Here is a 24,338-nt window from a genome sequence, read left to right as displayed (position 1 = left end):
AGTTTAGTGTCAAAGTATATCCCAAGGAACCTGAAGCCCACCACCCTCTCCAAGTTGCTCCCATATAACCTCAACCATACCTCATCTCCCATCTTCCTCCTGGTAAAGAAAGGACACTCTCAGAGTTTTCTCTACAGAGAACCTGAATCCCCACACTTCTTCAGGCTAGGCTCCTATTTTCTCCACTTCCTGTCTGACTGACGTGCCCAAAGTAAACTGCCTGTTACTCAGGCCCAGAAGCCAGGATATGCATATAATTGGTAGCATTGGATAGAAAACACTATGAAGTTTGTAGAAATGCATGAGACTATAACAACTGATATGCTAGGAGAAAATTCAAAGAAAAAACAACTGTAATTTTTGGAGATCCCATGCTCTTCCCTTAGAACGTATAGGGTCAATGTTAAATCCGGCTCCCAGATTGCAATTCCAATGGCTTCCACTAGATATCAACAGTAATAGCTGGAAATCAGTCTGTGTGCGTGAGATGAAGAGGACGTGCGCCTGATAATTTTACTTTTCTATTGAACATACTTCTTTCCGTATAAAATATTATAGTTTAATTACATTCTAGCGTACCTGAGGATTAAATAGAAATGTAATTTGACTTGTTTTAAAAAGCTTTTTAAATTTTGAATCTACAAAACATGTCACATTTCCTGTTGCTGAGGGAATATTGTTGTGTTGTGTGATACTGCTGCCAGTTAAAATTTGTTGTTACACAAATGCATGCCAAATGACAAGTTAGTCTTTCCCATACCAGGAGTTGAACCCGTGACACCTGGGTGAAAACCAGAAATCCTAACCACTAGACCATATGGGAAGACATTTACTTTAAAAAATCATCACAGACAAATCTATAAATGTTGAAATGATGCCTTTTGTAATTAAAAGCTCCATCTTTTTTTCTCAGAGATGTTGGGGAAAAGTCCCATATAAAATCAGTCTAAAATGTGTTTGAAGAGAGAACAGCCAGACACACTGAAAAGTATACAGTATCATTCCCAGCTTGATTTCAATCAATTAAAAGTAGTGCAGAGCAAGCCAGGAGTCAAAGCTAGAATCTTCTGATCGGTAGTCAGACACGTTATCTATTGCCCCAATGACAAGCTGAAGTTAGGTCACTCCTAGAACAGTGTACACAGTCATAGCGTCTGTCACCGACAAGGTTCTTTGGTTTTCTGTTACAGATGCATATCTTCATTTGATCCTCCGGTTGTTGCATGAATTTTACTGCAGAGCAAGATATGCAAACATGAAGTGTATTCAACGTTTAAAAAGCATTGTCAATTTTGAATCTACATAACATGTCACATTTCCTGTTGCTGAGGGAATATTGTTGTGTTGTGTGATACTGCAGCCAGTTAAAATCTCTTGTTACACAATTGCATGGCACATGACAAGATGTTCTTTCCCATACCGGGAGTTGAACCCGGGCCACCTGGGTGAAAACCAGGAATCCGTACCGGTAGACCATATGGGAAGATATTTTCTTTAAAAAAACATCAAGGTCAAAACTATAAATGTTGAAATTATGCCTGTTGTAATTAAAAGCACCATATTTTTTCTCAGAGATGTTGGGGAAAAGTCCCATATAAAATCAGTCTAAAATGTGTTTGAAGAGAGAACAGCCAGACACAATGAAAAGTATACAGTATTTTTCCCAGCTTGATTTTGGTCAACTAAAGACAGTGTTGATTCAGCCAGGATTTCAACCTTGAATCTTCTGATCTGTAGTCTGACACGTTATCCATTGCGCCAATCGCCCCACATCCAACCTGATGTCAGGTCACACCTAGACCAGTGTACACAGTCATAGCGTCTGTCACCGACAAGGTTCCTTGGTTTTCTGTTACAGATGCATATCTTCATTTGATCCTCCTGTTGTTGCATGAATTTTACTGCAGAGCAAGAAATGCAAACATGAAGTGTATTCAACGTTTAAAAAGCATTGTCAATTTTGAATCTACATAACATGTCACATTTCCTGTTGCTGAGGGAATATTGTTGTGTTGTGTGATACTGCTGCCAGTTAAAATCTGTTGTTACACAAGTGCATGCCAAATAATAAGATTTCTTTCCCATACCGGGAGTAGAACCCATTACACCTGTGTGTACACCAGAAATCCTTACCGATAGACCATATGGGAAAACACTTTCTTAAAAAAAACATCACAGACAAATCTATAAATGTTGAAATGATGCCTTTTGTAATTAATAGCTCCATTTTTTTTCTCAGAGATGTTGGGGAAAAGTCCCATATAAAATCAGTCTAAAATGTGTTTGAAAAGAGAACAGCCAGACACACTGAAAAGTATACAGTATCATTCCCAGCTTGATTTCAATCAACTAAATAGAGTGATGAGCCAGCCAGGAGTCGAACCTAGAATCTTCTGATCCATAGTCAGACGCGTTATCCATTGCGGCACTTGCCCCACAGACAACCTGAAGTCAGGTCACTCCTAGACCAGTGTACACAGTCATAGCGTCTGTCACCGACAAGGTTCTTTGGTTTTCTGTTACAGATGCATATGTTCATTTGATCCTCCTGTTGTTGCATGAATTTTACTGCAGAGCATGAAATGCAAACATGAAGTGTATTCAACGTTTAAAAAGAATTGTCAATTTTGAATCTACATAACATGTCACATTTCCTGTTGCTGAGGGAATATTTTTGTGTTGTGTGATACTGCAGCCAGTTAAAATATGTTGTTACACAAGTGCATGGCCCATGACAAGATGTTCTTTCCCATACCGGGACTTGAACCCGGGCCACCTGGTTGAAAACCAGGAAACCTTACCGCTAGACCATATGGGAAGATATTTACCTTAAAAAAACATCAAGGTCAAAACTATAAATGTTGAAATTATGCCTGTTGTAATTAAAAGCGCCATATTTTTTCTCAGAGATGTTGGGGAAAAGTCCCATATAAAATCAGTCTAAAATGTGTTTGAAGAGAGAACAGCCAGACACAATGAAAAGTATACAGTATTTTTCCCAGCTTGATTTTGGTCAACTAAAGACAGTGTTGATTCAGCCAGGATTTCAAACTTGAATCTTCTGATCTGTAGTTTGACACATTATCCATTGCGCCAATCGCCCCACATCCAACCTGATGTCAGGTCACACCTAGACCAGTGTACACAGTCATAGCGTCTGTCACCGACAAGGTTCCTTGGTTTTCTGTTACAGATGCATATCTTCATTTGATCCTCCTGTTGTTGCATGAATTTTACTGCAGAGCAAGAAATGCAAACATGAAGTGTATTCAACGTTTAAAAAGCATTGTCAATTTTGAATCTACATAACATGTCACATTTCCTGTTGCTGAGGGAATATTGTTGTGTTGTGTGATACTGCTGCCAGTTAAAATCTGTTGTTACACAAGTGCATGCCAAATAATAAGATTTCTTTCCCATACCGGGAGTAGAACCCATGACACCTGTGTGTACACCAGAAATCCTTACCGATAGACCATATGGGAAAACACTTTCTTAAAAAAAACATCACAGACAAATCTATAAATGTTGAAATGATGCCTGTTGTAATTAATAGCTCCATTTTTTTTCTCAGAGATGTTGGGGAAAAGTCCCATATAAAATCAGTCTAAAATGTGTTTGAAAAGAGAACAGCCAGACACACTGAGAAGTATACAGTATCATTCCCAGCTTGATTTCAATCAATTAACTATAGTGACGAGCCAGCCAGGAGTCGACCCTAGAATCTTCTGATCCGTAGTCAGACACGTTATCCATTGCGCCACTGGCCCCACAGACAACCTGAAGTCAGGTCACTCCTAGACCAGTGTACACAGTCATAGCGTCTGTCACCGACAAGGTTCTTTGGTTTTCTGTTACAGATGCATATGTTCATTTGATCCTCCTGTTGTTGCATGAATTTTACTGCAGAGCATGAAATGCAAACATGAAGTGTATTCAACGTTTAAAAAGCATTGTCAATTTTGAATCTACATAACATGTCACATTTCCTGTTGCTGAGGGAATATTGTTGTGTTGTGTGATACTGCTGCCAGTTAAAATCTGTTGTTACACAAGTGCATGCCAAATAATAAGATTTCTTTCCCATACCGGGAGTAGAACCCATGACACCTGTGTGTACACCAGAAATCCTTACCGATAGACCATATGGGAAAACACTTTCTTAAAAAAAACATCACAGACAAATCTATAAATGTTGAAATGATGCCTGTTGTAATTAATAGCTCCATTTTTTTTCTCAGAGATGTTGGGGAAAAGTCCCATATAAAATCAGTCTAAAATGTGTTTGAAAAGAGAACAGCCAGACACACTGAGAAGTATACAGTATCATTCCCAGCTTGATTTCAATCAATTAACTATAGTGACGAGCCAGCCAGGAGTCGACCCTAGAATCTTCTGATCCGTAGTCAGACACGTTATCCATTGCGCCACTGGCCCCACAGACAACCTGAAGTCAGGTCACTCCTAGACCAGTGTACACAGTCATAGCGTCTGTCACCGACAAGGTTCTTTGGTTTTCTGTTACAGATGCATATGTTCATTTGATCCTCCTGTTGTTGCATGAATTTTACTGCAGAGCATGAAATGCAAACATGAAGTGTATTCAACGTTTAAAAAGCATTGTCAATTTTGAATCTACATAACATGTCACATTTCCTGTTGCTGAGGGAATATTTTTGTGTTGTGTGATACTACAGTCAGTTAAAATCTGTTGTTACACAAGTGCATGGCACATGACAAGATGTTCTTTCCCATACCGGGAGTTCAACACGGGCCACCTGGGTGAAAACCAGGAATCCTTACCGCTAGACCATATGGGAAGATATTTACCTTAAAAAAACATCAAGGTCAAAACTATAAATGTTGAAATTATGCCTGTTGTAATTAAAAGCGCCATATTTTTTCTCAGAGATGTTGGGGAAAAGTCCCATATAAAATCAGTCTAAAATGTGTTTGAAGAGAGAACAGCCAGACACAATGAAAAGTATACAGTATTTTTCCCAGCTTGATTTTGGTCAACTAAAGACAGTGTTGATTCAGCCAGGATTTCAACCTTGAATCTTCTGATCTGTAGTTTGACACATTATCCATTGCCCCACTGGCCCCACAGACAACCTGAAGTCAGGTCACTCCTAGACCAGTGTACACAGTCATAGCGTCTGTCAACGACAAGGTTCTTTGGTTTTCTGTTACAGATGCATATGTTCATTTGATCCTCCTGTTGTTGCATGAATTTTACTGCAGAGCATGAAATGCAAACATGAAGTGTATTCAACGTTTAAAAAGCCTTGTCAATTTTGAATCTACATAATATGTCACATTTCCTGAGGGAATATTTTTGTGTTGTGTGATACTACAGCCAGTTAAAATCTGTTGTTACACAAATGCATGCCAAATAATAAGATTTCTTTCCCATACCGGGAGTAGAACCCATGACACCTGTGTGTACACCAGAAATCCTTACCGATAGACCATATGGGAAAACACTTTCTTAAAAAAAAATCACAGACAAATCTATAAATGTTGAAATGATGCCTGTTGTAATTAATAGCTCCATTTTTTTTCTCAGAGATGTTGGGGAAAAGTCCCATATAAAATCAGTCTAAAATGTGTTTGAAAAGAGAACAGCCAGACACACTGAGAAGTATACAGTATCATTCCCAGCTTGATTTCAATCAATTAACTATAGTGACGAGCCAGCCAGGAGTCGAACCTAGAATCTTCTGATCCGTAGTCAGACACGTTATCCATTGCGCCACTGGCCCCACAGACAACCTGAAGTCAGGTCACTCCTAGACCAGTGTACACAGTCATAGCGTCTGTCACCGACAAGGTTCTTTGGTTTTCTGTTACAGATGCATATGTTCATTTGATCCTCCTGTTGTTGCATGAATTTTACTGCAGAGCATGAAATGCAAACATGAAGTGTATTCAACGTTTAAAAAGCATTGTCAATTTTGAATCTACATAACATGTCACATTTCCTGTTGCTGAGGGAATATTTTTGTGTTGTGTGATACTGCAGCCAGTTAAAATCTGTTGTTACACAAGTGCATGGCACATGACAAGATGTTCTTTCCCATACCGGGAGTTGAACACGGGCCACCTGGGTGAAAACCAGGAATCCTTACCGCTAGACCATATGGGAAGATATTTACCTTAAAAAAACATCAAGGTCAAAACTATAAATGTTGAAATGATGCCTGTTGTAATTAATAGCTCCATTTTTTTTCTCAGAGATGTTGGGGAAAAGTCCCATATAAAATCAGTCTAAAATGTGTTTGAAAAGAGCAGCCAGACACACTGAAAAGTATACAGTATCATTCCCAGCTTGATTTCAATCAATTAACTATAGTGACGAGCCAGCCAGGAGACAAACATAGAATCTTCTGATCCGTAGTCAGACACGTTATCCATTGCCCCACTGGCCCCACAGACAACCTGAAGTCAGGTCACTCCTAGACCAGTGTACACAGTCATAGCGTCTGTCAACGACAAGGTTCTTTGGTTTTCTGTTACAGATGCATATGTTCATTTGATCCTCCTGTTGTTGCATGAATTTTACTGCAGAGCATGAAATGCAAACATGAAGTGTATTCAACGTTTAAAAAGCCTTGTCAATTTTGAATCTACATAACATGTCACATTTCCTGAGGGAATATTTTTGTGTTGTGTGATACTACAGCCAGTTAAAATCTGTTGTTACACAAATGCATGCCAAATAATAAGATTTCTTTCCCATACCGGGAGTAGAACCCATGACACCTGTGTGTACACCAGAAATCCTTACCGATAGACCATATGGGAAAACACTTTCTTAAAAAAAAATCACAGACAAATCTATAAATGTTGAAATGATGCCTGTTGTAATTAATAGCTCCATTTTTTTTCTCAGAGATGTTGGGGAAAAGTCCCATATAAAATCAGTCTAAAATGTGTTTGAAAAGAGAACAGCCAGACACACTGTGAAGTATACAGTATCATTCGCAGCTTGATTTCAATCAATTAACTATAGTGACGAGCCAGCCAGGAGTCGAACCTAGAATCTTCTGATCCGTAGTCAGACACGTTATCCATTGCGCCACCTGCCCCACAGACAACCTGAAGTCAGGTCACTCCTAGACCAGTGTACACAGTCATAGCGTCTGTCACCGACAAGGTTCTTTGGTTTTCTGTTACAGATGCATATGTTCATTTGATCCTCCTGTTGTTGCATGAATTTTACTGCAGAGCATGAAATGCAAACATGAAGTGTATTCAACGTTTAAAAAGCCTTGTCAATTTTGAATCTACATAACATGTCACATTTCCTGAGGGAATATTTTTGTGTTGTGTGATACTACAGCCAGTTAAAATCTGTTGTTACACAAATGCATGCCAAATAATAAGATTTCTTTCCCATACCGGGAGTAGAACCCATGACACCTGTGTGTACACCAGAAATCCTTACCGATAGACCATATGGGAAAACACTTTCTTAAAAAAAACATCACAGACAAATCTATAAATGTTGAAATGATGCCTGTTGTAATTAATAGCTCCATTTTTTTTCTCAGAGATGTTGGGGAAAAGTCCCATATAAAATCAGTCTAAAATGTGTTTGAAAAGAGAACAGCCAGACACACTGAGAAGTATACAGTATCATTCCCAGCTTGATTTCAATCAATTAACTATAGTGACGAGCCAGCCAGGAGTCGAACCTAGAATCTTCTGATCCGTAGTCAGACACGTTATCCATTGCGCCACTGGCCCCACAGACAACCTGAAGTCAGGTCACTCCTAGACCAGTGTACACAGTCATAGCGTCTGTCACCGACAAGGTTCTTTGGTTTTCTGTTACAGATGCATATGTTCATTTGATCCTCCTGTTGTTGCATGAATTTTACTGCAGAGCATGAAATGCAAACATGAAGTGTATTCAACGTTTAAAAAGCATTGTCAATTTTGAATCTACATAACATTTCACATTTCCTGTTGCTGAGGGAATATTTTTGTGTTGTGTGATACTGCAGCCAGTTAAAATCTGTTGTTACACAAGTGCATGGCACATGACAAGATGTTCTTTCCCATACCGGGAGTTGAACACGGGCCACCTGGGTGAAAACCAGGAATCCTTACCGCTAGACCATATGGGAAGATATTTACCTTAAAAAAACATCAAGGTCAAAACTATAAATGTTGAAATTATGCCTGTTGTAATTAAAAGCGCCATATTTTTTCTCAGAGATGTTGGGGAAAAGTCCCATATAAAATCAGTCTAAAATGTGTTTGAAGGGAGAACAGCCAGACACAATGAAAAGTATACAGTATTTTTCCCAGCTTGATTTTGGTCAACTAAAGACAGTGTTGATTCAGCCAGGATTTCAACCTTGAATCTTCTGATCTGTAGTTTGACACATTATCCATTGCGCCAATCGCCCCACATCCAACCTGATGTCAGGTCACACCTAGACCAGTGTACACAGTCATAGCGTCTGTCACCGACAAGGTTCCTTGGTTTTCTGTTACAGATGCATATCTTCATTTGATCCTCCTGTTGTTGCATGAATTTTACTGCAGAGCAAGAAATGCAAACATGAAGTGTATTCAACGTTTAAAAAGCATTGTCAATTTTAAATCTACATAACATGTCACATTTCCTGTTGCTGAGGGAATATTGTTGTGTTGTGTGATACTGCTGCCAGTTAAAATCTGTTGTTACACAAGTGCATGCCAAATAATAAGATTTCTTTCCCATACCGGGAGTAGAACCCATGACACCTGTGTGTACACCAGAAATCCTTACCGATAGACCATATGGGAATACACTTTCTCAAAAAAAACATCACAGACAAATCTATAAATGTTGAAATGATGCCTGTTGTAATTAATAGCTCCATTTTTTTTCTCAGAGATGTTGGGGAAAAGTCCCATATAAAATCAGTCTAAAATGTGTTTGAAAAGAGAACAGCCAGACACACTGAAAAGTATACAGTATCATTCCCAGCTTGATTTCAATCAATTAACTATAGTGACGAGCCAGCCAGGAGTCGAACCTAGAATCTTCTGATCCGTAGTCAGACACGTTATCCATTGCGCCACTGGCCCCACAGACAACCTGAAGTCAGGTCACTCCTAGACCAGTGTACACAGTCATAGCGTCTGTCACCGACAAGGTTCTTTGGTTTTCTGTTACAGATGCATATGTTCATTTGATCCTCCTGTTGTTGCATGAATTTTACTGCAGAGCATGAAATGCAAACATGAAGTGTATTCAACGTTTAAAAAGCCTTGTCAATTTTGAATCTACATAACATGTCACATTTCCTGAGGGAATATTTTTGTGTTGTGTGATACTACAGCCAGTTAAAATCTGTTGTTACACAAATGCATGCCAAATAATAAGATTTCTTTCCTATACCGGGAGTAGAACCCATGACACCTGTGTGTACACCAGAAATCCTTACCGATAGACCATATGGGAAAACACTTTCTTAAAAAAAACATCACAGACAAATCTATAAATGTTGAAATGATGCCTGTTGTAATTAATAGCTCCATTTTTTTTCTCAGAGATGTTGGGGAAAAGTCCCATATAAAATCAGTCTAAAATGTGTTTGAAAAGAGAACAGCCAGACACACTGAGAAGTATACAGTATCATTCCCAGCTTGATTTCAATCAATTAACTATAGTGACGAGCCAGCCAGGAGTCGAACCTAGAATCTTCTGATCCGTAGTCAGACACGTTATCCATTGCGCCACTGGCCCCACAGACAACCTGAAGTCAGGTCACTCCTAGACCAGTGTACACAGTCATAGCGTCTGTCACCGACAAGGTTCTTTGGTTTTCTGTTACAGATGCATATGTTCATTTGATCCTCCTGTTGTTGCATGAATTTTACTGCAGAGCATGAAATGCAAACATGAAGTGTATTCAACGTTTAAAAAGCCTTGTCAATTTTGAATCTACATAACATTTCACATTTCCTGTTGCTGAGGGAATATTTTTGTGTTGTGTGATACTGCAGCCAGTTAAAATCTGTTGTTACACAAGTGCATGGCACATGACAAGATGTTCTTTCCCATACCGGGAGTTGAACCCGGGCCACCTGGGTGAAAACCAGGAATCCTTACCGCTAGACCATATGGGAAGATATTTACCTTAAAAAAACATCAAGGTCAAAACTATAAATGTTGAAATTATGCCTGTTGTAATTAAAAGCGCCATATTTTTTCTCAGAGATGTTGGGGAAAAGTCCCATATAAAATCAGTCTAAAATGTGTTTGAAGGGAGAACAGCCAGACACAATGAAAAGTATACAGTATTTTTCCCAGCTTGATTTTGGTCAACTAAAGACAGTGTTGATTCAGCCAGGATTTCAACCTTGAATCTTCTGATCTGTAGTTTGACACATTATCCATTGCGCCAATCGCCCCACATCCAACCTGATGTCAGGTCACACCTAGACCAGTGTACACAGTCATAGCGTCTGTCACCGACAAGGTTCCTTGGTTTTCTGTTACAGATGCATATCTTCATTTGATCCTCCTGTTGTTGCATGAATTTTACTGCAGAGCAAGAAATGCAAACATGAAGTGTATTCAACGTTTAAAAAGCATTGTCAATTTTAAATCTACATAACATGTCACATTTCCTGTTGCTGAGGGAATATTGTTGTGTTGTGTGATACTGCTGCCAGTTAAAATCTGTTGTTACACAAGTGCATGCCAAATAATAAGATTTCTTTCCCATACCGGGAGTAGAACCCATGACACCTGTGTGTACACCAGAAATCCTTACCGATAGACCATATGGGAACACACTTTCTCAAAAAAAACATCACAGACAAATCTATAAATGTTGAAATGATGCCTGTTGTAATTAATAGCTCCTTTTTTTTTCTCAGAGATGTTGGGGAAAAGTCCCATATAAAATCAGTCTAAAATGTGTTTGAAAAGAGAACAGCCAGACACACTGAAAAGTATACAGTATCATTCCCTGCTTGATTTCAATCAATTAACTATAGTGACGAGCCAGCCAGGAGTCGAACCTAGAATCTTCTGATCCGTAGTCAGACACGTTATCCATTGCGCCACTGGCCCCACAGACAACCTGAAGTCAGGTCACTCCTAGACCAGTGTACACAGTCATAGCGTCTGTCACCGACAAGGTTGTTTGGTTTTCTGTTACAGATGCATATGTTCATTTGATCCTCCTGTTGTTGCATGAATTTTACTGCAGAGCATGAAATGCAAACATGAAGTGTATTCAACGTTTAAAAAGCCTTGTCAATTTTGAATCTACATAACATGTCACATTTCCTGAGGGAATATTTTTGTGTTGTGTGATACTACAGCCAGTTAAAATCTGTTGTTACACAAATGCATGCCAAATAATAAGATTTCTTTCCTATACCGGGAGTAGAACCCATGACACCTGTGTGTACACCAGAAATCCTTACCGATAGACCATATGGGAAAAGACTTTCTTTAAAAAAACATCACAGACAAATCTATAAATGTTGAAATGATGCCTGTTGTAATTAATAGCTCCATTTTTTTTCTCAGAGATGTTGGGGAAAAGTCCCATATAAAATCAGTCTAAAATGTGTTTGAAAAGAGAACAGCCAGACACACTGAGAAGTATACAGTATCATTCCCAGCTTGATTTCAATCAATTAACTATAGTGACGAGCCAGCCAGGAGTCGAACCTAGAATCTTCTGATCAGTAGTCAGACACGTTATCCATTGCGCCACACTTCCTAGAACATGTACACAGTCATAGCTTTGTCACCGACAAGGTTCTTGTTTTTCTGTTACAGATGCATATTTCATTTGATCCTCCTGTTGTTGCATGAATTTTACTGCAGAGCAGAATGCAAACATGAAGTGTATTCAACGTTTAAAAAGCCTTGTCAATTTTGAATCTACATAACATGTCACATTCCTGAGGGAATATTTTTGTGTTGTGTGATACTCTGCCAGTTAAAATCTGTTGTTACACAATGCATGCCAAATAATAGATTTCTTTCCATACCGGGAGTAAACCCATGACACCTGTGTAACCAGAAATCCTTACCGATAGACCATATGGGAAAAGTTTCTTAAAAAAACATCACAAACAAATCTATAAATGTTGAAATGATCTGTTGTAATTATAGCTCCATTTTTTTCTCAGAGATGTGGGGAAAAGTCCCATATAAATCAGTCTAAAATGTGTTTGAAAAGAGAACAGCCAACACACTGAAAGTATACAGTATCATTCCCAGCTTGATTCAATAATTAATATAGTGACGAGCAGCCGGAGTCGAACCTAGAATCTTCTGATCGTAGTCAGACACGTTATCCTTGCCACTGCCCACAGACAATGAAGTCAGGTCACTCTAGACAGTGAACAGTCATAGCTTGTCACCGCAAGGTTCTTTGGTTTTCTGTTACAGATGCATATTTCATTTGATCCTCCTGTTGTTGCATGAATTTTACTGCAGAGCAGAATGCAAACATGAAGTGTATTCAACGTTTAAAAAATTGTCAATTTTGAATCTACATAACATTCACATTTCCTGTTGCTGAGGGAATATTTTTGTGTTGTGTGATACTGCAGCCAGTTAAAATCTGTTGTTACACAAGTGCATGGCACATGAAAAATGTTCTTCCCATACCGGGAGTGAACCGGCCACCTGGGTGAAAACCAGAATCCTTACCGTAGACCATATGGGAAATATTTACTTAAAAAAACATCAGTCAAAACTATAAATGTTGAAATAGCCTGTTGTAATTAAAAGCGCCATATTTTTTCTCAGAATGTTGGGGAAAAGTCCCTATAAAATCAGTCTAAAATGTTTTTGAAGAGAGAACAGCCAGACACACTGAAAAGTATACAGTATCATTCCCAGCTTGATTTCATCAATTAAATATAGTGACGAGCCAGCCAGATTGACCTAGAATCTTCTGATCCGTAGTCAGACACGTTATCCATTGCCACTGGCCCCAACAAGGAAGTCAGGTCACTCCTAGAACAGTGTACACAGTCATAGCTTTTGTCAACGACAAGGTTCTTTGGTTTTCTGTTACAGATGCATATCTTCATTTGATCCTCCTGTTGTTGCATGAATTTTACTGCAGAGCAAGAACTGCAAACATGAAGTGTATTCACGTTTAAAAAGCTTGTCAATTTTGAATCTACATAACATGTCACATTTCTCTGAGGGAATATTTTTGTGTTGTGTGAACTGCAGCCAGTTAAAATCTGTTGTTACACAAGTGCATGCACATGAAAGATGTTCTTTCCATACGGGAGTTGAACCCGGCCACCTGTGTGAAAACCAGAATCCTTACCGCTAGACCATATGGGAAGATATTTCTTTAAAAAAACATCAGTCAAAACTATAAATGTTGAAATTATGCCTGTTGTAATTAAAACGCCATATTTTTTCTCAGAGATGTTGGGGAAAAGTCCCATATAAATCAGTCTAAAATGTGTTTGAAGAAGAACAGCCAACACAATGAAAAGTATACAGTATTCCCCGCTTGATTTGGTCAACTAAAGACAGTGTTGATTCAGCCAGGATTTCAACCTTGAATCTTCTGATCTGTGTACACAGTCATAGCGTCTGTCACCGACAAGGTTCTTGGTTTTCTGTTACAGATGCATATCTTCATTTGACCTCCTGTTGTTGCATGAATTTTACTGCAGAGCAAGAAATGCAAACATGAAGTGTATTCAACGTTTAAAAAGCATTGTCAATTTTGAATCTACATAACATTCACATTTCCTGTTGCTGGAGAATATTGTTGTGTTGTGTGATACTGCTGCCTTTAAACTGTTGTTACACAAGTGCATGCCAAATAATAGATTCTTTCCCATACCGGGAGTAGAACCTGACACCTGTGTGTACACCAGAAATCCTTACGATAGACCATATGGGATATTTCTAAAAAAAACATCACAGACAATCTATAATGTTGAAATGATGCTTTTGTAATTAATAGCTCAATTTTTTTTCTCAGAGATGTTGGGGAAAAGTCCCATATAAAATCAGTCTAAATGTGTTTGAAAAGAAACAGCAGCACACTGAAAAGTATACAGTATCATTCCCAGCTTGATTTCAATCAATTAATATAGTGACGAGCCAGCAGGAGTCGAACCTAGAATCTTCTGATCCGTAGTCAGACACGTATCCATTGCCCACTGGCCCACAGACAATGAAGTCAGGTCACTCCTAAGTGTACACAGTCATAGCTTGTCACCGACAAGGTTCTTTGGTTTTCTGTTACAGATGCATATTTTCATTTGATCCTCCTGTTGTTGCATGAATTTTACTGCAGAGCGAAATGCAACATGAAGTGTATTCAACGTTTAAGCTTGTCAATTTTGAATCTACATAACATGTCACATTTCCTGAGGGAATATTTTTGTGTTGTGTGATACTCGCCAGTTAAAATCTGTTGTTACACAATGCATGCCAAATAATAGATTTCTTTCCCATACCGGGAGTAGAACCATGACACCTGTGTGTACACCAGAATCCTTACGTAGACCATATGGGAAAAGTTTTCTTAAAAAAAACATCACAGACAAACTATAAATGTTGAAATGATGCCTGTTGTAATTAATAGCTCCATTTTTTCTCAGAGATGTTGGGAAAAGTCCCATATAAAATCAGTCTAAAATGTGTTTGAAAAGAGAACAGCCACACACTGAATATACAGTATCATTCCCAGCTTGATTCAATCAATTATATAGTGACAGCACCAGGGTCAACCTAGAATCTTCTGATCGTAGTCAGACACGTTCCATTGCCCATGGCCCACAGACAATGAAGTCAGGTCACTCTAGACATTGCACAGTCATAGCTCTTGTCACCGACAAGGTTCTTTGGTTTTCTGTTACAGTGCATATTTCATTTGATCCTCCTGTTGTTGCATGAATTTTACTGCAGAGCAGAATGCAAACATGAGTGTATTCAACGTTAAAAAAGTTGTCAATTTTGAATCTACATAACATTCACATTTCCTGTTGCTGAGGATATTTTTGTGTTGTGTGATACTGCAGCCAGTTAAAATCTGTTGTTACACAAGTGCATGCACATAAAAATGTTCTTTCCCATACCGGGAGTGAAACGGCCACCTGGTGAAAACCAGAATCCTTACCGTAGACCATATGGGAAGATATTTACTTAAAAAAACATCAAGCAAAACTATAAATGTTGAAATTATGCCTTTGTAATTAAAGCCCATTTTTTTCTCAGAGATGTTGGGGAAAAGTCCCATATAAAATCAGTCTAAAATGTGTTTGAAAGAGAACAGCCAGACACACTGAAAAGTATACAGATCATTCCCAGCTTGATTTCAATCAATTAATATGTGACGAGCCAGCGAGTGAACCTAGAATCTTCTGATCCGTAGTCAGACACGTTATCCATTGCCCACTGGCCCACAGACAAGTAAGTCAGGTCACTCCTAAACAGTGCACAGTCATAGCTTTTGTCAACGACAAGGTTCTTTGGTTTTCTGTTACAGATGCATATCTTCATTTGATCCTCCTGTTGTTGCATGAATTTACTGCAGAGCAAGAATGCAAACATGAAGTGTATTCAACGTTTAAAAAGCTTGTCAATTTTGAATCTACATAACATTCACATTTCCTGAGGGAATATTTTGTGTGTGTGATACTGCAGCCAGTTAAATCTGTTGTTACACAAGTGCATGCACATAAAGATGTTCTTTCCCAACCGGGATTGAACCGTGCCACCTGGGTGAAAACCAGAATCCTTACCGCTAGACCATATGGGAAGATATTTACTTTAAAAAAAACATCAAGTCAAAACTATAAATGTTGAAATTATGCCTTTTGTAATTAAAAGCGCCATATTTTTTCTCAGAGATGTTGGGGAAAAGTCCCATATAAAATCAGTCTAAAATGTGTTTGAAGAGAAACAGCCAGACACAATGAAAAGTATACAGTATTTTCCCAGCTTGATTTTGGTCAACTAAAGACAGTGTTGATTCAGCCAGGATTTCAACCTTGAATCTTCTGATCTGTGTACACAGTCATAGCGTCTGTCACCGACAAGGTTCCTTGGTTTTCTGTTACAGATGCATATCTTCATTTGATCCTCCTGTTGTTGCATGAATTTTACTGCAGAGCAAGAAGCAAACATGAAGTGTATTCAACGTTTAAAAAGCTTGTCAATTTTGAATCTACATAACATTCACATTTCCTGTTGCTGAGGGATATTGTTGTGTTGTGTGATACTGCTGCAGTTAAAATCTGTTGTTACACAAGTGCATGCCAAATAATAAGATTTCTTTCCCATACCGAGTAGAACCCATGACCCTGTGTTACACCAGAAATCCTTACCGATAGACCATATGGAATAAACTTTCTAAAAAACATCACAGACAAATCTATAAATGTTAAATGATGCCTTTGTAATTATAGCTCAATTTTTTTTCTCAGAGATGTTGGGGAAAAGTCCATATAAAATCAGTCTAAAATGTGTTTGAAAGAGAACAGCAGCACACTGAAAAGTATACAGTATCATTCCCAGCTTGATTTCAATCATTAATATAGTGACGAGCCAGCAGATCAACCTAGAACTTCTGATCAGTCACACGTTATCCATTGCCCACTGCCCACAGACAATGAAGCAGGTCACTCCTAGACAGTGTACACAGTCATAGCGTCTGTCACGACAAGGTTCTTTGGTTTTCTGTTACAGTGCATATCTTCATTTGATCCTCCTGTTGTTGCATGAATTTTACTGCAGAGCAGAAATGCAAACATGAAGTGTATTCAACGTTTAAAAAGCTTGTCAATTTTGAATCTACATAACATTTCACATTTCCTGAGGGAATATTTTTGTGTTGTGTGATACTCGCCAGTTAAATCTGTTGTTACACAATGCATGCCAAATAATAAGATTTTCTTTCCATACCGGGAGTAAAACCATGACACCTGTGTGTACACCAGAAATCCTTACCGATAGACCATATGGGAAAATTTCTTAAAAAAAACATCACAGACAAATCTATAAATGTTGAAATGATGCCTTGTAATTAATAGCTCCATTTTTTTCTCAGAGATGTTGGAAAAGTCCCATATAAAATCAGTCTAAATGTGTTTGAAAAGAGAACAGCCAGACACACTGAAAGTATACAGTATCATTCCCACTTGATTTCAATCAATTAATATAGTGACGAGCAGCCAGGAGTCGAACCAGAATCTTCTGATCCGTAGTCACACTTATCCATTGCGCCACTGGCCCACAGACAATGAAGTCAGGTCACTCCTAGACAGTGTACACAGTCATAGCTTGTCACGACAAGTTCTTTGGTTTTCTGTTACAGATGCATATTCATTGATCCTCCTTTTGTTGCATGAATTTTACTGCAGAGCAGAAATGCAAACATGAAGTGTATTCAACGTTAAAAAAAGCTTGTCAATTTTGAATCTACATAACATGTCACATTTCCTGTTCTGAGGGATATTTTTGTGTTGTGTGATACTGCAGCCAGTTAAAATCTGTTGTTACACAAGTGCATGGCACATGACAAGATGTTCTTTCCCATACCGGGAGTTGAACCGGGCCACCTGGGTGAAAACCAGAATCCTTACCGCTAGACCATATGGGAAGATATTACTTAAAAAACATCAAGGTCAAAACTATAAATGTTGAAATTATGCCTGTTGTAATTAAAAGCGCCATATTTTTTTCTCAGAGATGTTGGGGAAAAGTCCCATATAAAATCAGTCTAAAATGTGTTTGAAGAGAGAACAGCCAGACACAATGAAAAGTATACAGTATTTTTCCCAGCTTGATTTGGTCAACTAAAGACAGTGTTGATTCAGCCAGGATTTCAACCTTGAATCTTCTATCGTATCATCTCGTGCATCGACAATGATGTCAGTCACTAGACAGTGTCACGTCATAGCTCTTCACCGACAAGGTTCCTTGGTTTTCTGTTACAGATGCATATCTTCATTTGATCCCCTGTTGTTGCATGAATTTTACTGCAGAGCAAGAATGCAAACATGAAGGCTTTTGTCAACGACAAGGTTCTTTGGTTTTCTGTTACAGATGCATATCTTCATTTGATCCTCCTGTTGTTGCATGAATTTTACTGCAGAGCAAGAACTGCAAACATGAAGTGTATTCAACGTTTAAAAAGCCTTGTCAATTTTGAATCTACATAACATGTCACATTTCCTGAGGGAATATTTTTGTGTTGTGTGATACTGCAGCCAGTTAAAATATGTTGTTACACAAGTGCATGGCACATGACAAGATGTTCTTTCCCATACCGGGAGTTGAACCCGGGCCACCTGGGTGAAAACCAGGAATCCTTACCGCTAGACCATATGGGAAGATATTTACTTTAAAAAAACATCAAGGTCAAAACTATAAATGTTGAAATTATGCCTGTTGTAATTAAAAGCGCCATATTTTTTCTCAGAGATGTTGGGGAAAAGTCCCATATAAAATCAGTCTAAAATGTGTTTGAAGAGAGAACAGCCAGACACAATGAAAAGTATACAGTATTTTTCCCAGCTTGATTTTGGTCAACTAAAGACAGTGTTGATTCAGCCAGGATTTCAACCTTGAATCTTCTGATCTGTGTACACAGTCATAGCGTCTGTCACCGACAAGGTTCCTTGGTTTTCTGTTACAGATGCATATCTTCATTTGATCCTCCTGTTGTTGCATGAATTTTACTGCAGAGCAAGAAATGCAAACATGAAGTGTATTCAACGTTTAAAAAGCATTGTCAATTTTGAATCTACATAACATTTCACATTTCCTGTTGCTGAGGGAATATTGTTGTGTTGTGTGATACTGCTGCCAGGTAAAATCTGTTGTTACACAAGTGCATGCCAAATAATAAGATTTCTATCCCATACCGGGAGTAGAACCTATGACACCTGTGTGTACACCAGAAATCCTTACCGATAGACCATATGGGAAAAGACTTTCTTAAAAAAAACATCACAGACAAATCTATAAATGTTGAAATGATGCCTTTTGTAATTAATAGCTCCATTTTTTTTCTCAGAGATGTTGGGGAAAAGTCCCATATAAAATCAGTCTAAAATGTGTTTGAAAAGAGAACAGCCAGACACACTGAAAAGTATACAGTATCATTCCCAGCTTGATTTCAATCAATTAAATATAGTGACGAGCCAGCCAGGAGTCGAACCTAGAATCTTCTGATCCGTAGTCAGACACGTTATCCATTGCGCCACTGGCCCCACAGACAAGGTGAAGTCAGGTCACTCCTAGAACAGTGTACACAGTCATAGCTTTTGTCAACGACAAGGTTCTTTGGTTTTCTGTTACAGATGCATATCTTCATTTGATCCTCCTGTTGTTGCATGAATTTTACTGCAGAGCAAGAACTGCAAACATGAAGTGTATTCAACGTTTAAAAAGCCTTGTCAATTTTGAATCTACATAACATGTCACATTTCCTGAGGGAATATTTTTGTGTTGTGTGATACTGCAGCCAGTTAAAATATGTTGTTACACAAGTGCATGGCACATGACAAGATGTTCTTTCCCATACCGGGAGTTGAACCCGGGCCACCTGGGTGAAAACCAGGAATCCTTACCGCTAGACCATATGGGAAGATATTTACTTTAAAAAAACATCAAGGTCAAAACTATAAATGTTGAAATTATGCCTGTTGTAATTAAAAGCGCCATATTTTTTCTCAGAGATGTTGGGGAAAAGTCCCATATAAAATCAGTCTAAAATGTGTTTGAAGAGAGAACAGCCAGACACAATGAAAAGTATACAGTATTTTTCCCAGCTTGATTTTGGTCAACTAAAGACAGTGTTGATTCAGCCAGGATTTCAACCTTGAATCTTCTGATCTGTGTACACAGTCATAGCGTCTGTCACCGACAAGGTTCCTTGGTTTTCTGTTACAGATGCATATCTTCATTTGATCCTCCTGTTGTTGCATGAATTTTACTGCAGAGCAAGAAATGCAAACATGAAGTGTATTCAACGTTTAAAAAGCATTGTCAATTTTGAATCTACATAACATTTCACATTTCCTGTTGCTGAGGGAATATTGTTGTGTTGTGTGATACTGCTGCCAGGTAAAATCTGTTGTTACACAAGTGCATGCCAAATAATAAGATTTCTATCCCATACCGGGAGTAGAACCTATGACACCTGTGTGTACACCAGAAATCCTTACCGATAGACCATATGGGAAAAGACTTTCTTAAAAAAAACATCACAGACAAATCTATAAATGTTGAAATGATGCCTTTTGTAATTAATAGCTCCATTTTTTTTCTCAGAGATGTTGGGGAAAAGTCCCATATAAAATCAGTCTAAAATGTGTTTGAAAAGAGAACAGCCAGACACACTGAAAAGTATACAGTATCATTCCCAGCTTGATTTCAATCAATTAAATATAGTGACGAGCCAGCCAGGAGTCGAACCTAGAATCTTCTGATCCGTAGTCAGACACGTTATCCATTGCGCCACTGGCCCCACAGACAAGGTGAAGTCAGGTCACTCCTAGAACAGTGTACACAGTCATAGCTTTTGTCAACGACAAGGTTCTTTGGTTTTCTGTTACAGATGCATATCTTCATTTGATCCTCCTGTTGTTGCATGAATTTTACTGCAGAGCAAGAACTGCAAACATGAAGTGTATTCAACGTTTAAAAAGCCTTGTCAATTTTGAATCTACATAACATGTCACATTTCCTGAGGGAATATTTTTGTGTTGTGTGATACTGCAGCCAGTTAAAATATGTTGTTACACAAGTGCATGGCACATGACAAGATGTTCTTTCCCATACCGGGAGTTGAACCCGGGCCACCTGGGTGAAAACCAGGAATCCTTACCGCTAGACCATATGGGAAGATATTTACTTTAAAAAAACATCAAGGTCAAAACTATAAATGTTGAAATTATGCCTGTTGTAATTAAAAGCGCCATATTTTTTCTCAGAGATGTTGGGGAAAAGTCCCATATAAAATCAGTCTAAAATGTGTTTGAAGAGAGAACAGCCAGACACAATGAAAAGTATACAGTATTTTTCCCAGCTTGATTTTGGTCAACTAAAGACAGTGTTGATTCAGCCAGGATTTCAACCTTGAATCTTCTGATCTGTGTACACAGTCATAGCGTCTGTCACCGACAAGGTTCCTTGGTTTTCTGTTACAGATGCATATCTTCATTTGATCCTCCTGTTGTTGCATGAATTTTACTGCAGAGCAAGAAATGCAAACATGAAGTGTATTCAACGTTTAAAAAGCATTGTCAATTTTGAATCTACATAACATTTCACATTTCCTGTTGCTGAGGGAATATTGTTGTGTTGTGTGATACTGCTGCCAGGTAAAATCTGTTGTTACACAAGTGCATGCCAAATAATAAGATTTCTATCCCATACCGGGAGTAGAACCTATGACACCTGTGTGTACACCAGAAATCCTTACCGATAGACCATATGGGAAAAGACTTTCTTAAAAAAAACATCACAGACAAATCTATAAATGTTGAAATGATGCCTTTTGTAATTAATAGCTCCATTTTTTTTCTCAGAGATGTTGGGGAAAAGTCCCATATAAAATCAGTCTAAAATGTGTTTGAAAAGAGAACAGCCAGACACACTGAAAAGTATACAGTATCATTCCCAGCTTGATTTCAATCAATTAAATATAGTGACGAGCCAGCCAGGAGTCGAACCTAGAATCTTCTGATCCGTAGTCAGACACGTTATCCATTGCGCCACTGGCCCCACAGACAAGGTGAAGTCAGGTCACTCCTAGAACAGTGTACACAGTCATAGCTTTTGTCAACGACAAGGTTCTTTGGTTTTCTGTTACAGATGCATATCTTCATTTGATCCTCCTGTTGTTGCATGAATTTTACTGCAGAGCAAGAACTGCAAACATGAAGTGTATTCAACGTTTAAAAAGCCTTGTCAATTTTGAATCTACATAACATGTCACATTTCCTGAGGGAATATTTTTGTGTTGTGTGATACTGCAGCCAGTTAAAATATGTTGTTACACAAGTGCATGGCACATGACAAGATGTTCTTTCCCATACCGGGAGTTGAACCCGGGCCACCTGGGTGAAAACCAGGAATCCTTACCGCTAGACCATATGGGAAGATATTTACTTTAAAAAAACATCAAGGTCAAAACTATAAATGTTGAAATTATGCCTGTTGTAATTAAAAGCGCCATATTTTTTCTCAGAGATGTTGGGGAAAAGTCCCATATAAAATCAGTCTAAAATGTGTTTGAAGAGAGAACAGCCAGACACAATGAAAAGTATACAGTATTTTTCCCAGCTTGATTTTGGTCAACTAAAGACAGTGTTGATTCAGCCAGGATTTCAACCTTGAATCTTCTGATCTGTGTACACAGTCATAGCGTCTGTCACCGACAAGGTTCCTTGGTTTTCTGTTACAGATGCATATCTTCATTTGATCCTCCTGTTGTTGCATGAATTTTACTGCAGAGCAAGAAATGCAAACATGAAGTGTATTCAACGTTTAAAAAGCATTGTCAATTTTGAATCTACATAACATTTCACATTTCCTGTTGCTGAGGGAATATTGTTGTGTTGTGTGATACTGCTGCCAGGTAAAATCTGTTGTTACACAAGTGCATGCCAAATAATAAGATTTCTATCCCATACCGGGAGTAGAACCTATGACACCTGTGTGTACACCAGAAATCCTTACCGATAGACCATATGGGAAAAGACTTTCTTAAAAAAAACATCACAGACAAATCTATAAATGTTGAAATGATGCCTTTTGTAATTAATAGCTCCATTTTTTTTCTCAGAGATGTTGGGGAAAAGTCCCATATAAAATCAGTCTAAAATGTGTTTGAAAAGAGAACAGCCAGACACACTGAAAAGTATACAGTATCATTCCCAGCTTGATTTCAATCAATTAAATATAGTGACGAGCCAGCCAGGAGTCGAACCTAGAATCTTCTGATCCGTAGTCAGACACGTTATCCATTGCGCCACTGGCCCCACAGACAAGGTGAAGTCAGGTCACTCCTAGAACAGTGTACACAGTCATAGCTTTTGTCAACGACAAGGTTCTTTGGTTTTCTGTTACAGATGCATATCTTCATTTGATCCTCCTGTTGTTGCATGAATTTTACTGCAGAGCAAGAACTGCAAACATGAAGTGTATTCAACGTTTAAAAAGCCTTGTCAATTTTGAATCTACATAACATGTCACATTTCCTGAGGGAATATTTTTGTGTTGTGTGATACTGCAGCCAGTTAAAATATGTTGTTACACAAGTGCATGGCACATGACAAGATGTTCTTTCCCATACCGGGAGTTGAACCCGGGCCACCTGGGTGAAAACCAGGAATCCTTACCGCTAGACCATATGGGAAGATATTTACTTTAAAAAAACATCAAGGTCAAAACTATAAATGTTGAAATTATGCCTGTTGTAATTAAAAGCGCCATATTTTTTCTCAGAGATGTTGGGGAAAAGTCCCATATAAAATCAGTCTAAAATGTGTTTGAAGAGAGAACAGCCAGACACAATGAAAAGTATACAGTATTTTTCCCAGCTTGATTTTGGTCAACTAAAGACAGTGTTGATTCAGCCAGGATTTCAACCTTGAATCTTCTGATCTGTGTACACAGTCATAGCGTCTGTCACCGACAAGGTTCCTTGGTTTTCTGTTACAGATGCATATCTTCATTTGATCCTCCTGTTGTTGCATGAATTTTACTGCAGAGCAAGAAATGCAAACATGAAGTGTATTCAACGTTTAAAAAGCATTGTCAATTTTGAATCTACATAACATTTCACATTTCCTGTTGCTGAGGGAATATTGTTGTGTTGTGTGATACTGCTGCCAGGTAAAATCTGTTGTTACACAAGTGCATGCCAAATAATAAGATTTCTATCCCATACCGGGAGTAGAACCTATGACACCTGTGTGTACACCAGAAATCCTTACCGATAGACCATATGGGAAAAGACTTTCTTAAAAAAAACATCACAGACAAATCTATAAATGTTGAAATGATGCCTTTTGTAATTAATAGCTCCATTTTTTTTCTCAGAGATGTTGGGGAAAAGTCCCATATAAAATCAGTCTAAAATGTGTTTGAAAAGAGAACAGCCAGACACACTGAAAAGTATACAGTATCATTCCCAGCTTGATTTCAATCAATTAAATATAGTGACGAGCCAGCCAGGAGTCGAACCTAGAATCTTCTGATCCGTAGTCAGACACGTTATCCATTGCGCCACTGGCCCCACAGACAAGGTGAAGTCAGGTCACTCCTAGAACAGTGTACACAGTCATAGCTTTTGTCAACGACAAGG

The 24,338-nt window shown here is 38.4% G+C and overlaps 21 non-coding genes across 21 annotated transcripts; all 21 read right to left on the bottom strand.

Annotated features, from left to right (window-relative positions):
* Positions 1 to 751: 751 nt before the first annotated feature.
* Positions 752 to 823, bottom strand: trnae-uuc. The gene has a single exon. It is a non-coding gene; the product is annotated as a tRNA-Glu (tRNA).
* A 588-nt stretch (positions 824 to 1,411) lies between these two features.
* trnae-uuc lies at positions 1,412 to 1,483 on the bottom strand. Its single transcript has one exon. It is a non-coding gene; the product is annotated as a tRNA-Glu (tRNA).
* A 1,263-nt stretch (positions 1,484 to 2,746) lies between these two features.
* On the bottom strand, positions 2,747 to 2,818 carry trnae-uuc. The gene has a single exon. It is a non-coding gene; the product is annotated as a tRNA-Glu (tRNA).
* Positions 2,819 to 5,692: 2,874 nt separating this feature from the next.
* On the bottom strand, positions 5,693 to 5,765 carry trnar-acg. The gene has a single exon. It is a non-coding gene; the product is annotated as a tRNA-Arg (tRNA).
* Positions 5,766 to 6,076: 311 nt separating this feature from the next.
* On the bottom strand, positions 6,077 to 6,148 carry trnae-uuc. The gene has a single exon. It is a non-coding gene; the product is annotated as a tRNA-Glu (tRNA).
* A 1,531-nt stretch (positions 6,149 to 7,679) lies between these two features.
* On the bottom strand, positions 7,680 to 7,752 carry trnar-acg. The gene has a single exon. It is a non-coding gene; the product is annotated as a tRNA-Arg (tRNA).
* Positions 7,753 to 8,063: 311 nt separating this feature from the next.
* trnae-uuc lies at positions 8,064 to 8,135 on the bottom strand. The gene has a single exon. It is a non-coding gene; the product is annotated as a tRNA-Glu (tRNA).
* An 879-nt stretch (positions 8,136 to 9,014) lies between these two features.
* On the bottom strand, positions 9,015 to 9,087 carry trnar-acg. Its single transcript has one exon. It is a non-coding gene; the product is annotated as a tRNA-Arg (tRNA).
* Positions 9,088 to 9,675: 588 nt separating this feature from the next.
* trnar-acg lies at positions 9,676 to 9,748 on the bottom strand. Its single transcript has one exon. It is a non-coding gene; the product is annotated as a tRNA-Arg (tRNA).
* A 311-nt stretch (positions 9,749 to 10,059) lies between these two features.
* On the bottom strand, positions 10,060 to 10,131 carry trnae-uuc. The gene has a single exon. It is a non-coding gene; the product is annotated as a tRNA-Glu (tRNA).
* Positions 10,132 to 11,010: 879 nt separating this feature from the next.
* On the bottom strand, positions 11,011 to 11,083 carry trnar-acg. The gene has a single exon. It is a non-coding gene; the product is annotated as a tRNA-Arg (tRNA).
* A 7,196-nt stretch (positions 11,084 to 18,279) lies between these two features.
* On the bottom strand, positions 18,280 to 18,351 carry trnae-uuc. The gene has a single exon. It is a non-coding gene; the product is annotated as a tRNA-Glu (tRNA).
* Positions 18,352 to 19,160: 809 nt separating this feature from the next.
* trnar-acg lies at positions 19,161 to 19,233 on the bottom strand. Its single transcript has one exon. It is a non-coding gene; the product is annotated as a tRNA-Arg (tRNA).
* Positions 19,234 to 19,538: 305 nt separating this feature from the next.
* On the bottom strand, positions 19,539 to 19,610 carry trnae-uuc. Its single transcript has one exon. It is a non-coding gene; the product is annotated as a tRNA-Glu (tRNA).
* An 809-nt stretch (positions 19,611 to 20,419) lies between these two features.
* On the bottom strand, positions 20,420 to 20,492 carry trnar-acg. Its single transcript has one exon. It is a non-coding gene; the product is annotated as a tRNA-Arg (tRNA).
* A 305-nt stretch (positions 20,493 to 20,797) lies between these two features.
* Positions 20,798 to 20,869, bottom strand: trnae-uuc. The gene has a single exon. It is a non-coding gene; the product is annotated as a tRNA-Glu (tRNA).
* Positions 20,870 to 21,678: 809 nt separating this feature from the next.
* On the bottom strand, positions 21,679 to 21,751 carry trnar-acg. The gene has a single exon. It is a non-coding gene; the product is annotated as a tRNA-Arg (tRNA).
* A 305-nt stretch (positions 21,752 to 22,056) lies between these two features.
* On the bottom strand, positions 22,057 to 22,128 carry trnae-uuc. Its single transcript has one exon. It is a non-coding gene; the product is annotated as a tRNA-Glu (tRNA).
* Positions 22,129 to 22,937: 809 nt separating this feature from the next.
* On the bottom strand, positions 22,938 to 23,010 carry trnar-acg. The gene has a single exon. It is a non-coding gene; the product is annotated as a tRNA-Arg (tRNA).
* A 305-nt stretch (positions 23,011 to 23,315) lies between these two features.
* Positions 23,316 to 23,387, bottom strand: trnae-uuc. The gene has a single exon. It is a non-coding gene; the product is annotated as a tRNA-Glu (tRNA).
* An 809-nt stretch (positions 23,388 to 24,196) lies between these two features.
* Positions 24,197 to 24,269, bottom strand: trnar-acg. The gene has a single exon. It is a non-coding gene; the product is annotated as a tRNA-Arg (tRNA).
* Positions 24,270 to 24,338: the final 69 nt, after the last annotated feature.

Source organism: Salvelinus namaycush, chromosome 2 (assembly GCF_016432855.1).
Source record: "Salvelinus namaycush isolate Seneca chromosome 2, SaNama_1.0, whole genome shotgun sequence".
NCBI lineage: Eukaryota > Metazoa > Chordata > Actinopteri > Salmoniformes > Salmonidae > Salvelinus > Salvelinus namaycush.
This window is presented reverse-complemented; position numbering and strand designations above follow the sequence as displayed.